Source organism: Diachasmimorpha longicaudata, chromosome 1, assembly GCF_034640455.1.
Source record: "Diachasmimorpha longicaudata isolate KC_UGA_2023 chromosome 1, iyDiaLong2, whole genome shotgun sequence".
Taxonomy (NCBI): domain Eukaryota; kingdom Metazoa; phylum Arthropoda; class Insecta; order Hymenoptera; family Braconidae; genus Diachasmimorpha; species Diachasmimorpha longicaudata.
The window spans coordinates 5,942,661-5,957,955 of NC_087225.1; the positions used below are offsets into that span (position 1 = coordinate 5,942,661).

The 15,295-nt window shown below is 36.4% G+C and overlaps 1 protein-coding gene across 1 annotated transcript in view; it reads right to left on the minus strand.

Moving 5' to 3' along the window:
- LOC135163722 (protein tolkin) overlaps nucleotides 1–15,295 on the minus strand; it is a 38,221-nt gene that overhangs the window by 21,803 nt on the left and 1,123 nt on the right. The window lies entirely within an intron of this gene.

Genomic DNA, 15,295 nt, shown 5'->3' on the forward strand with positions numbered 1-15,295 from the left:
CGTACAGTAAATTTTACTTGAATTCTTTTCAAACTTCTGAAAAAATTTTTCAGAAATCCCTAGAATATTTTCTAGAAATCCAGAAATATTTTATCTTCTTCAGTATTCGTATTAGGATTTTTATCGCAAAGTTACTTTGCACATAGAACGCAATTAGATTGGCACGAGGGAAAACCCACATGAGACATCAGAAGTTGAATTATTGTTTTGTCGTAGACTTTCAATCCACTGAATTATCTTAACCTATAACCTACGAACAAAATGGATTCCGTAACGATAATTATAATCCGTTCTGTCACTAACGACTATTTCCAACGGCTTGAGGATACATAATTGAAAATATTTTTATTATTCTTCTTCTCCTCATAGTTACAACAATCTAAGCTAGATTGGAAACTAGAAATTTGATGGGAAGTGTGGGTAAGTCGCGAAAAACTACGCGAATAACGCCAAGTGTAGTGGAGTGAGATGTGACGACCACAGGGAAGTTGAGTCACGAAGGCAGGCTCCCTCTTAATTTTTCGTTTTAATTCATAAAGCAAAGGGGTGGTGGGTGGATGGTGGCAACGGGAAGGGAGACGGAAGTGGTTGTAGAACACTCTGGGAAACCTTTTCATCCTTTTGTTAAAAGACCCCAACCATTCTTTTATTTTTCATCGTGACAATTTTTCTTAGTGCCTCTTTCAATTAATTTTACTTCTTTTTTGTACTTGTCACCTTCTCTCCCAGAAATTTTCTGTCTAGAAGTGTGGCTTATGTATCTGACCCGCGCCCTATCATGATTCGTTGATTACATAATTTTTTTACGAAAATTACAGCACGAACTGATTATATTTTTGATCATTCAAACTGTGTCTTATTGATAAAAATTAAATTTTATATGGGAATGCGGAGAAAAAAAAATCAATTAAGACATTAATTGACTTTCGTGTAATTGTGGAATAAGTTATTGGAAATGGGTTATAGGAAATAATAATTCTACAAGTAATTCAAACTATTTTCTTGCTTTATTATGGAACTCAAATAATTGGGCTTGGAAGACACATCTGCTCCATACCGATTCCTTAGAGGAACTAACTAAATCTACAAAGGAAAACAACACCCTGGACCTTCTAGTCACATGCTCTCAAAGAGTCCTATTCATTCCACTTTGTCTACATACTTAAAATCAAACCTAAACATCATACTTCACACTTCTCAGAATTCGAACCCCTAAAAATGTCTTTCAATTTAAATATAAACACTCATAAGAGAATAAGATTGACTTTTGTTCTTTATTTATTCCATGAAAAATCCAACATAAGTAGATTAATTACGTTCGATTTTTCGGGAATATTTTTTTCTATTTCCGCAATTACTTTCGATATTTCTTTTCATCTAGCTAGGGGAGAATTTTATGGAGTACATTGCGATGTTGTAGACTCTATTCTCCCATCGCCCACTAAGATATCCCTCGTTGGAATTTCGTGAACGCCAAGTGACCTTGTCTACCAAGAATTCCAACCCGCATTCTCTAGTATCCTGCCGCCAATATTTGGACCTAGAACATTGTCTCTTCATCGAGATGGCTGTATTCACAAAAAATTATGCTCCCATTGTCGAACAATTTTTTTCGGTCCGACCTAAGGAGGGAAAATACTTCCGAAATTAAGACTATTGTTCTCGAAATAAAATTGCGAAACATTTGCAACTTACCAGTATTAAAACACGCGACAAGTATATTTTGTGCCCGATGTTCTGAATTGAAATATCTGGAGCACGTAAATTTTTACAACCTTATTATAAATAATATCGCCTTTTTCCTACGTTCTCATAAAATTTAATTATTAAAAAAATGATAAAGACCATGAATTTCTCAAATAATGCCAGGGAAGAGTTAAAGAACGCGTCACGCAAATCATCAGTGCATAAACTAGGCTCATATCAGAGTATACATGAGCCGTAAGGTTTAATTGGTTTGCGTCAATTAGTGGGCAAGCGCTCGTTAGCGTTAAACGGCTCGACAAGAGTTTGCAGAGAACTCCAGCTGGACAAAACACTCGTATCCCAGTGCCGAGCCCAAGTGGCAGATGAGTTCCGTCAACTATTCATACGTGATATTTAGATTAAATACACGTGCATATGACAGCTAATTAAATTTCCTAGGGTTTATATTAATTTTCAGTTCATTTCACTCGGATCCTTGTTAATTGTTCACTCGTTTTGGGATCTCTGGACAATTGAAATAGAATCAGTGCATTTAACTTCATTTTCTATGACACTCCTGCCTCGTTTCACACTGATAGATATCTAGATAGAAATGATACGTGTGACAGCGTCTAATTTGTAAAACACTAATATTGTTTCAACAATTCCACAGCAATGACTCCTTTTTCAGACATTAAAATATGTGAATAGAATGAATATTCGTGTGACTTTCATAATATTACGATAATTACAATTATAAACAATAAAATAATAATTATAGTGTTGCACATAAATTTAATTAAAGTTGCTAACAAATTAAGAATAGGTCTGTTGGAATATAGCCTCAGTCTTCTACGAATTGATTTCTATGAGTCTATGGTTTCAAAAATGTATCAACATATAAAGAGATGTTGGGACTAGACATAAACATAAGCCATGAGGTCATGTGGCAAAGGAACTGGGGATCCTTTGTCACATTATGACGATTTTTCTTTTGGTCTCGTTGACCACTTTTAGTCTGCTGTGGCAGGTCGTAGTGAACAGACATTTCTTCCTCGTGCCATTTTCAATAAACTTCAATTAACGTATTAAATCCACTGTGTTCAAAGTTATTTCTCTGTCCACCATATTCCATTAAGGTCTCCAAATAAATTCTATATTTTTCAAATTTTGGCTACTCTTCCATTTGTCCAAGTTGTCGGAGCAGGACAATCGGACTATGACCTAAAGTTTCAGATTCCTACCAAGGAACTTGATAAATTCATTGAGAAAATATTAAAACAATCTTTTTGTTTGTATTAAAACAACGTAACCCTTCGGAAGACCACAGACTTATCGTCTCACTCATTCATCTGTTAAAGGTTTATCCTTCTGAAAATATAAAAACTAATTATGTTCTTCCAAATCATTAAATTATTTTTTTTTTGGCTATGATACTGTGTGAACTCAAATGACCCTGAAGGGTCAACAATGCGTTCAGGGATTGCGGTAGGTTCGTATGCGACTTTGGGTGAAATACCTTGCGTGACGTACGTGACGGCGATGAAGTAGTCATAGACGCGTAGACATTAAGGGGAGGTTTACTCTCTCTCTCTCACTGTATGTGATATGCAAAAGCACGTGCAAAGCTACGTGTGGATTTTGCTATGGATACAGAACCCTTCGTGTACTGTCCCCATACATTCCTGAGATTCATTAAATGCCGAAGTGCCACTAGCATATGCAATGAATTATTAAAATGAAGAAAAAGCAACAAACGCGGGAATTTTTACGATAGAGAAATAATATGAAATTTTTTTTTTGCATGCAACGAATGAGCTGTATTTCATGGTTAAGCCTGATGCATTTTCTGGCTCATCTACGTTTTACTTGGAAACTTAATTGAAAATATGGCGGGATATAAGGAGGGGATTTACGGTTTTTTGAATCTCGCTACGAGTTTATGGCGAGATTTAATTAGAGTTGGACAACTTATTTTGGAACCACTGTCAGGTATTTAGTTATTTATTCGTTGGAATAGTCAGTACAGTCAATGTTGACTTTTTGGGGATTTCCTCAAGTACAAAATTCACTCTTTCTTCTTCTGGAAATATGTTGTAGGGCTTTATTGTGGTAGGGCCCCGAATATATAAAAAAAGGGGAAAAGTTTTATTACCCGATTTGCTGAGCAACATTTGGCGATAAAAAGTGCCCATGGGGTTATAAATAAAAACCTTTTGGGGGGTGGAAATGTTCTGGTTCATGAGGCCCAAAATACTATCTTTGAGTTTAGTCTGTCGTGAGAATCTGTAGAGAAACATACCTCCTGACCAAAGTAGAGCCACGAATAACGAATAAATTATAAAGTGAATAAATTAGCTCAGAAGTGTTGTTTATTTAAATTCCATAATCGAATAGTCAATCAACATTAAGGAATCATTCATTTTATTACAGTTGTGGACACACAGAAAAAATTTGATGAGAGAATAAATAAGCGGCACCCTCTCAGCGCCGATAACACAATATTTTAATAGTTTTTCACCCACAACTTTTAATAAAAAATATCATATAGTGAACGTGAGTGACAGTGATACATAGAACCCCCGTTTCCGGAATTGCAGTCTGTAGAATAGTCGTATGGGTTTATATGGGGTACACAGGAGAATATAATGGCTGCCTCTGTAACACCCGGGAGACTCGGGAGTAGAGCCGGAAATGCTAGGAGAAGTGGCCGACGTGCCAGTACGACCCCTTGACCTTAATCCCCTTCGATCACAGAGTCCTCCTAGAGTCAGTTCTCTATGTACTGTTTAGCGTCCTGGGGATAGTTGGGTACACGAGAATAGTGAACAAACGTCGACCGTGGCAGTCGCTGCAACAAGTTACTCGGCAAAATAATCGCACTTTGTCAACAGACGAAGTAAATAGAAGCGTAAATAACACTGCACCACCGTTTGATGTTCATTTTTTTGTCGCCAAGGGGTTGGGGAACAGGAGATGAGGCCAGAAATGGAGCACGTAACAAGATATTGTTGAGGTATTTCTTCGCTGGTGAATCAGTGATTCGATGGATAGGGTAATACCACCGGTACAGAGATTGCTAAAGAACTTTGGGTGTTCAGAGAAAGATAAAAAAATAAATATTTAGTTTTCTGACAAAACCTAACTTTTTAAAATCGAATTTTTCACTTGAAAAATTTCTGACGAATGAGTTTGAATCAGGAACCGAGGGCGGGTCACATTTGCATTGTTGGTTACCACGGTTTAATGAATAACACACTAACACACTAGTTTTTGTTAGACTTTTCTCCTCGTGCAATTGAAACATTGCAGTTATGATCTTTGTCTACCCCGACTACCTCCAGCGTTATTTGCACAAGGCCCCTCCCAATTTTTTACTCCAACCACTCACTCAACAAAGATAATATACTGGCATCCCCGCGATAACGAAGTGACGTTCTTCATGATCCCTTCGACTCGTAAGATAAATACATTCAGTTTACGCAGTTTTATCTCTCCTCTTCCCCTTCACAGAAGAAACAAAAAAATTCCCAGCCTTTTGTGATTATAGACATCAGTGCTCTCCTTTATCTCGCAACCCAATCACGGTCATTCGTATAGATATATTCAATCTCTGTTTTTCTTTTTTATCCTCTCGTTAAGGTCAACAAAACTGTCCGAGAATCCAGTGAAAACGTTGGACGAATTTAAATGCAAATTCCCCAAATGCAAATCTCTATATTTTGTTCCCCCCTTCCCCCCTGTCTCCTACCTCTTCAATCTTTTCTCTTCACCTTTTTTACGTCAACGAGAGGGATTCTAATCAAAAGTGAGCTTCAACTCCACCTCCAACTGGCATTCACCTTAACTGGCCAATTCACGTGGTCGTTTTCTGGGCTCAACTGCAGATTTTTTTTTTTATCAGTTTGTTTTTTTTATTCCACTTCTTTTTCTCCAACTCGTTTCAATTCCTCTTTTTCTTTTCTCCAGTGTTCTTTCTCTACTCTTTACCTCGCTGAGGGTACTTAAAAACCGGAGTTACGCCGCAGTGAGATATTTGGAGGTGTGCTTGCTACGTTTTTATTACGGTTGGGTTATTTCACTGGTCTTGAACGGGCTCTTGGGGTGTTTCTCGGGGGTACGAGGGGGAGGAAAATGTTTCGGGAGATTTTAGATTATTTTGGAACAATTAGCGATGCATTGTTTGAATATTTACCTTCGGTAAATTAATGGAATTTGAAAGGGATTTCAATCGCCATTCAAACTTTTGAAATAAATTTTAATTATTTTCGTGGACACGTGAAAATGTTCTAGGATCACATCATTATTAGTTAATATTAAATGTTACAAAAAGTTAGTGGAACATTAGAAATATTCTTCCTAAGTGTGAAGTTTTGAAAACACGTTGAACTTTTTTTTCTGTTTTCAATATTTATATTGGATTATGGATAGGGATTGTTTTAATAATATAAAAAACGATTTAATTATGAACTTTAATTCTTTATTATCACACGCAGAAGGTATAGCTTTCTGGTATGATGTCTCCAGATCAACTGACTCTCAGTGACCAAAGATTTCACACTCTAGACCTATTTGACAAAAGGCCCTTGTTCACTCATTCTTTTCTGTTTCTTCTCTGGTTCTATTTATTAAAACCATTCTAAACATTTCGGTACTGTTTGGAGACAAACTATAAAAACTATAACTTACTGAGGTGGACTGAAAAACAGCTATAGACAGATGATTCATTTTTCTCCACACATATCAAGCATTCTCAATAATTTGATTTTAAAATTACTATGAGAATCCAGGAAAATGGATTGAAAAAAAATCGTGAGGGAATCCTTGATCTGGGGTATCGAGAATCTTTCAGAAGTGTTTTGAAAAAATCAAAGTATGAATAAAAACAAGTTTATCATTTTTTTACGTTTTTCAACCTCTTCTCCTCTCCTCTGATTACGGTATAGATACTTCAAAGAAAGTATCAAGTACCCGAAAATACTCAACGCCGATGCTTTCCTCGGATTGAAAAAAACTAGGTTAAAGAGGAGAGTCGAAAGTTTCCCACAATTCCTTGGAGCTTGAAATTTCCCCAATTCAACCTCAATGAGCAGAATGATTTGAATTAAAAATATACTGAATAAAATCGAACGTTCGTGATAATATTGCATATAAAAATTATTGAACAATGAAATGTACTTTACGGTTCGATGAAATGCAAATGGGCAATTAAAAATAATATTCAAGGCCCTGGAAATATGTTAATTATCTGGAGAAAATAAGGAAAACAACATTTCGGTGAAACTTATCAGTTTTTTTCATCCAAGACGGGTAAAAGTGCGCACACGAGCGTGATGGAATTGGAACGGAAAAAGCTGTTAGTAACTTGCAGTGGGATGAACAGTTTGTTTGAGGCCATTCCTTCAGATAGTGAAGTTGAGGCTCGCATGTCGGATACGTCACGGACTCATCTCCACGAGAAGAATGGGCGCCAATGGGTGCACACCAACTCTCACAGTTTTATCAAATCATCACGTGTGCACAATTTGTTTTTATAACGAATGGGGGAGTGTAAAGTGATAAGAACGATTTCCTCAATTAGTATATTTTACACAAAATTCGATAGATCTAATTAAAAATAGTGAAGTCTTACTGCAGTTCTGTCAATGAAAGTGCGTGAACAAAATTCGAATAAAAAATCCCAAACCTTCAATGTTATTCAAATGACATTTGACGCGTAATGATTGCATTTAATGAACGAAAATCAAAGACTTATTTTTTTTTGAAAACCGTTTTTTAAATTATCAAATGGAGTTCTCCGGGAATTGAGAAAATAAATAAATGTATTATGACTCTGATTAAGGATTTTTATAGTGGGATATTGTAGATTTATGAAATAGTGATAGATAACAAGAGTAATTAAAAAAAACTACAATTTGTATCGCTACTAATTTTGTATTCTTTGTAAATTCAATGCTAGCAGTCTCCGCAAATAATTTTTTTATTTCTCTGAAGAAAAAAATTTTTTTTACCTAATACTGAGTGAATTTCCATTGCCTTCCATTCTATATCGTTCGCATAGTTGGCGTATAAAGATCCAACACAGGTGTGTGCGATTTTACTGCGACGGAAGCCGTATTTTTTCTATTCACAGGCGTTACTTTTTTACTGCAGAAATGCTGGAATAGTTTTTGCACATAGTTGTTATTGAAAAACATTTCACCTTCCAATTATCTTTCATATAGTAAACTATATTATAAATCATTCACATTCGAAATTTTATTATAACTAATTTCCCTTTGAGCTTCGAGCCCAAATTTCTCAGTGGCAATGCAAACTGTCAGAAAAAAAGTAAAAAGTACGTTTCTAAATGAAATCTATGGGCAAAATAAAATCCAAGAAAATCTGTGAACCCGAATTGAAATGGGACGAATCGTCACATACATTTTACGATTTGTTCCGCAAATCGGTATTTTTTCCCCCAACGAAATGCATTACTAGGGAGCTTCATATTAAGAATGCAAATCAATTTCAAATCCATCTGGAGTTGATAAATCTCCGATCGATTACCACATCGTGTAATAATCGACGGAAGTTATGCCTCAGAGTCTTGAAGGGGATGATTTGAGGAGTGGCTGGGAGAAGGTAGCATTGAAATATGAAAATGTCAACACGCTCAGAGAACGCACCCAATGACTTCTCATAGATGACGAATCTATGTGAATTCATGAGATATATCAAATTGAACCGGTTAAGTCCCTGGTTTTCCTCGAGATTTTATCCCTTAGCTGAATAAACCTTACGGTTTCGGGCTAATATATATATATATATACTAGACAGATCAAGTATAATGGATGTAGTACATAGGTAATTAATTTCAAATAAAATGGGATCCGAAACATATCGTTGTCTCCGTAATAAAAGTTAAATCTCTTAAAGAAGATTTTTCTCTTGAAAATGTAAATTGTACTTGAATTTTTCTCCACTACGAAGATCTCAATAGAGATATTCTAATAAAATTATAATACGGACTATAACGGCATAGAGTGCCATCACCACATTGTGACGATATCCGTCAACGAAGATGTCTATGAACTCACAAGGCAAAATATCAGCCAGTAGAATAATATCTGAACGCAGCTGGAGAATTTTTTTGACGAGAAAAGACGCCTTTGACGTGAAGTAAAATGGAATTTTAGAAACATTCTTCGAAGTTGAGCTTTCCGCAGTAATGAAAGTCTATCACGGATTCTGAATTTCCTCCCTCGAATATCACAAGCTTTTCCTGTACACTGACTTCATTTTAAGATTAGTATTCAATGACAAAATTTATAACAAATATTTTATTCTTTGTGTAGAAAAGTCATTCTCTTGGTGCTTTTCTTTGCGCAGAATTTTACGCTAATGTTCATTTCAAATATTCCTCATGCCACTCTGAGAGATTTTCAAGCATATTTGCATTTTAGAAAGAAGTACCAGTGTCAGATCTATGTCTTTTTACTCCTAGGAACATTATTCTTACCCGGAATTTATTCAGTTGAGAATCTGGCCATTATGAACTGAATCTGATGTACAATCAGATGGAATAAATTCATTTTTGCAGCTTTCGAAAAATTTGAACTCATCAGAGGTATTTTTATCGCGACCACCAATTCTTCTACACTGACAGAGGACTTCGATTAATGTTATCAAATTAATTCAGTTGAATTTGTTTCTCCAGTCAGTGTGAACGAATTTAATTTGCACTGCAGTTAATTATAAATCTGGTTAATCAGTTCGAATATACGGGGGCATAACGATATTGTTTATAGTTACCACGTATAATCCGGTGGATAATGGCTGTTCAAGTTTTTATCTTTTCAACTAATAATTCAGTAATTACTACCGATTGGTCCATTCGGATCAACATTGCCAGAGCTCCACTGAATCATTCGGTAACGATGAGCGAATATTTAGCTGTCCTAATTCAACGGGGTTTTTCGATAACAGTCACCAAACCTCGTTAATATTACCGGAGCTCTTCTATCACGACTCAACCCAGGTAGGAAATCACCAATGACCCAGGCTTCACCCAATGTATCTCCAAGACTAGGTAAGCTTGGATCAGGCTTGGCATCCAAGCCTGGATCAATAGTGGGTGATCATTGGAATGTAACGTGGGGCCAGGCCTGGTAACGAGGGCTGGCCCAAGCTAACTTATTAAGGCTGGTCCAGGCCTTCGAACCAGCGCCCTTCCAGGCTCATATATTAAAAAATTCCTACGCTTTATTCAAACAGTTTATAGTACTGAACATATCCAGGTAAATTACAAATGAACCAGATACCCTGTGGCATTAGAAAACTGACTTTACACTTATGTAACTAATGGAATATTGGGGGACAGAGAAATAACTTTGTACGCAGTGGATTTAATATTTTTAATTTACGTTTATTGAAAATGACACGAGGAAGAAATGTCTGTGCTCTACGACCTGCCACAGCAGACTGAAAGTGGTCAACGAGACCAAAAGAAAAATCGTCATAATGTGACAAAGGATCCCCAGTTCCTTTGCCACACGACCTCATGGTTTATGTTTATGTCTAGTCCCAAGATCTCTCTCTATGTTGATACATTTTTGAAACCATAGGCTCATAGAATCAATTCTAAGAAGACTGAGGCTATATTCCAACAGTAACAATATGGGGTTAACAATTAGGCATAATACCATAGGACATTGCCACCCTTTGTTTTCACGTGTAAGTAAAATCAGCATGGCGCCTAGTTAAAAAGAAATAAATTTCAGCCAGTTGGTTAGTCTGGGCCCAGGCTTGGTCGAGAGGCTATGAACCAGACTTTTCCCAGGCTTGGCACAAGCTTGGTACCCAGGTTTGATATCAGGGAAGGATCCAAGCCTGGGCTTTCTCTGGTGTGACTAAGATACCAAGCCTGGTGGAGTCTAGGATTACCAAAGCTTGGTCAGCCGGGCCTAACCCACGGTTGGCCCGGGTGTGAAGCTTGGCGATTCCTACCTGGGAAGGAGAAAGACCTTCAGGAAAAATTGAGCTCGATTAGATCTCACCAGCAGTAACACTCCAGGAAAGACTGCTCCATTACGGGGTAGGACGTTCGGTTCCTAATTGTTGGAAAGCGATTGTTCATTACAAATTACGAGAACTGCTCCGCAATTATCACTGAACACTTCCTTTCGTGAGGAAAGAAAGAAAAAAATGTGGTGAGAGAATTCTTCTAGGAGGAAACGATGCCTTTGAGGCAGAGTAACACAGAATTTTGGAAACATTTTTCTAAGTTGGCTGTCCCACCGTAAGTGGATTCCATCACGCGCTCTGAATTTTTTTGTCGAATATCATGGACATTCTCTACCGAGTGCAGTATGAAAAAAATTTACAACAAATAGTTAATCTCCTTTGCTGAAAGTTACAAGCAGTCCCTTCAGGATTTTTTTACGACGAGTACTTAAAGTCCCTGATTATTCGAAATATTTATCTCTCAACATGAAGACATGTTCGAGCACATATGGCCCCTCGAAAAAACTGACATTCAGGAGCAGAAGTACATTTCTGCTCCCGGAAATTGTCGTCTTGCAAAGGATTCATTCAGCTTGTAACTGTCATCGAAAATAAATCACTTTATCAACGTCTCAATAAATGCGGTCTCAATGTGATATTACGGATCCTCCTAATAAAATTCGACTTGAATCACACCAGGAATTATCCGCCTGTGAAGAAATGGAGGAACGTAGTTCTTCTGTGAAGCATGAATGCCTTTGAGACGAAGTAAAACTGAATTTCAAGACATTCTTCCAAGTTTAGTCCTTCACCATCGTTGAACTTTATCACGCGCTATGAATTTTCTCCGTCGAATATCACATGCATTCCCTACAGACTGACTTCATCTTGAGACAAGTGTTGAATAAAAAAATTTACAAAAAATCTTTTATCCTCTTCGTTACAAAGCTCAAGTATTCCGTTGAAGCTCTTTCCCAGGAGTACTTCACGCAATTGTTCATTCCAAATATTTTTCATCCAACAGGAAAATATATTCACGCACATCCAGACTCTATTAAAAAAATCTGACATTCGTCGGAAATATATTTTTCGTTCTAAAAATAATTTGCTTTGTCAAAGATTTATTTTATATGTGCATGTCATTGACAATCAATCTCTTTCTGAATCCACTGTATAAATGACGTCTATTTGTTAAATGGCAGATCTTTCCACGGTAAATTTGTACTGAAGAGACGAAGTGAATTTCAGAAAAAGATATTCTTCTAAGTTTAGTCTCACACCACGAGGGAATTTTATCACCCGCTCTAAATTTTCTCCGTCGAATATCACATGCATTCCCTGCAGAGGGGCTTCATTCCGATGCAAGTGTAGGAAAAAAATTTATACAAAATATTTTATCCTCTCTAGTAAAAAATATAAGCGCGCGTTCTGTTCGAGTTTTTTTTTGCAATGAGCACCAAACGCTCCTGTTTATTCCAAACATTATTAAACCAACACTGAGCCATGTTCGAGCACATCTGGACTCTGGAAAAAAATTGACATACGTCCAAAGTACATATCTCCCGCTGGAAACTGTTTTCTAGCAAAGGATTTATTCATTGACACATGTAAATGTCATTGAGAAGAACTACCTTTTTTCAACTAGCGATAAATTGCCACTAAAAATTAGGGAACTCATAGTTCTCTCGCGGATTAAGAAATCGAATCGGAAAACCTCATATCGTAATTTTTCACAGCAAACTCGGCTTAATAATCAGAAAACGCCCGGAAAAAATGATTTATTATCTTAAAATTACGTTTATTTCGAGAGGAATGTTTTTCCGTCAACGAACAGGAAATACATAAATAGGAAAGGGGTGAAAAATTGGTTCGTCAGATGAAGAAAAATGGACAGCTTGTTACACATATCTCGACACAGTTCGTAGACGTTTGAGAAAAAAGGTCAAAGAGAACCTGTGAAGAAAAGAGTTGAGAAGGCCTGGGGGTCTGGCTTTTTGCTCGTTAACCCGTCTTACAGCCTTCCTCGGAGAATTCGAGACAACACTGGGGAAAAAAAAATTTCGTCGACGAGGAGAAGAGTACAAGGCACTACGTGTAATCTCAATTCTCGTGGATTAAATTTTTGCGAGTTAACCGATGAAAATTAATTAATTAACGCGATCCACACGGCGCAAAAGCATAAAACTGATCTCTTGCTAATTTTGTATTCATTTCATGTGAAACAAAGAGAAAAAAAAATGGGTAAACAAATTATGTATCCAATCAATTAACTGAAAGCCGAAAAAAAATATGGATGAGGTAATTAATTGAATTATTATTTTCTGCGCAGTCGAATGCACTTCATTCACTAAAATTGGAATGAATGGAGTATTCGCATTGGGGAGTAAAGAACTAGGGAAATTTCTTTGATAATCATAATGAAAGAAATATCAATGAGAAAAAAGGAGAAATACTCGGAGTAAATTGAAAGTACATTGAATTGCTGACTCGAGTCTCTGCAGATAAATTTCTGTAATGGTTTGCACGGTTGAGCTGTCGTTAAGGTACTACTGGGGTTGATTTACCCCCTCTGTTCGTCTTTCCCCCGTTCAGATGATCCATAGAAAATCGTATAACGAGGCATTCTATTGAGGGGGGGTTTGGTCAGGCGAAGTATGCGAATGACGTTATCCAATAGCTTTTGATCTCCATCTGAATTATGGTCTTTTCTAAGTCGACGTTGAATGACAGTAGACTCCTATTAACGTCATGAAAATTAAACAATTACATTTCTTCTCCTCTCATTTACAGTGTCCTGTGCTTCTTTACGAGTTAATTTGTTTCTGTTTGTTAACTTTGGAATTATCTGGATAATTTGTGATGTGGGGAGAAAATGTTGGGGGAATCTTTTTGTGACTTCTTGTGTAATCATTTCTCATTTATCTAGGGAGAAATATAATTTGGTCTTAAAAAAAAAGCACAAGAAGTCAAATCAACGAACAATAGTTTGTCAATTTGTCATAATTTCTTGCGACGTAATTCTCTGATTATCAGAAGCGTAAACCGATTAAGCACTCAAAATCAATAAAGGAAGAACTGTAGCGTTGCGTACAAAAAACCAAAACAACATTTGAAAATCGATTTGCACCGTCCACTCCCTCGTCAATTTCTCCTGTTCTGGAGTAAAATAAGAGAGATTTCCTATTGTGAGAAAAGCTATAAACCCGAGAAGAAATGTACAACATTGTGGAAATTGGTAAAAGATGAATGATTCACAGTGATTCGAGAAGGTAGAGAGCTAGAGAGATGATAAATAAAATAGAAAAAGATTTTTACTATCCCCCCTGTAGTTCTCTACGGCATTCAATCTCGCTTCCGGTCAGAGGCACTTGGGGACAAGAGATAAGAGGCTCTTTTCGAGCCCACCCGGCCCTTTTCCACGATCACCAGTCTGTTACAGCATAGGATCATCCTATCCTCTACATTTATTTTTATTGATATCGAACTATAAAACTGATAATCAATACAAATAGCGTGATAAAAGGTAACGTCAAGGGGTGTACATACAGTTGTACTTAATCACCATTCAAAGCCCTATTAATCGTTTATTTTTAATTAGCAATTTATTGATTGTAATCGACTCATGCGGGGTTGTGGCAACCTAGTTCAGCAACTTCTGAGATAAGTATTGCTATAAGTAGAATAAATTTTTCGGTCGTTTTTGGGTGAAAGTACATTGAACAGATTGACCGAGAATGTGGTGGACCATTTAATTATAATTCACCAAAGATACAAATAATTATAAAATATTCAGTAATTATTCATAGGACATTGACGAAAATGGTAATTTGGGTGGTTCTTGTTGAATATTTCGGACTTGAAAGGAAGTACATTTTTCTTCAGCTAGGTCCCTTATAAAATACAGTATGAGCTACAAGAAATATTCGTATAAACGCTGCGAGAGATGAGCTTTCAAATGTAAAGGTGAAAGTAGAATATCTAAAATGAAAAGATTGAAAAAGTTATGCGATTTTCGTTGAATATCTGTGAACTGAAACGAAATAGATATATTTCCGGGAGAATTTTCTTCCGCCGAGTCATGATAGGACGCATAGAAAAATCATTTTTACGTACTTCACTAGCTACATCCAATATTGAGATTATTCGCAATGACTCACTTGATCTGACAATTGATATGAATCGACGAAGCAGAAGAAAATCGTATGCAATTTTATGAAAACTCTGAATGCACAATTAATACACGAATTCTCTTAATGAAAATTTTGAAATGAGGTAAATCTCAGTGAGCGTTCAACTGTCATAATAATTTCAAAATAAAATACGTGAAAAGCAATGACATGATTTATTGAGGGAGCAGAAGAAACCAAAAATTAGTATGAGCTGTGGATGAGTAGCTTATCATCTAATAAACTGATAATAAACTTAATAAATGAGAAAATCATGCAACTCAATAAGGAGAAATCAATCCAGATTTCATAAAGAATCCCAAAGTTCAGGGCGAAAACAAGTATTAATCACAAAGTTCTTTCTATTATTATTCCTTAACACTATTCTCTAGAAATAGTATTAGGGACTTCTCCCCCTCACAAAAACTTTTTCCATCTCCCTTCATCTCCAAAGTTTG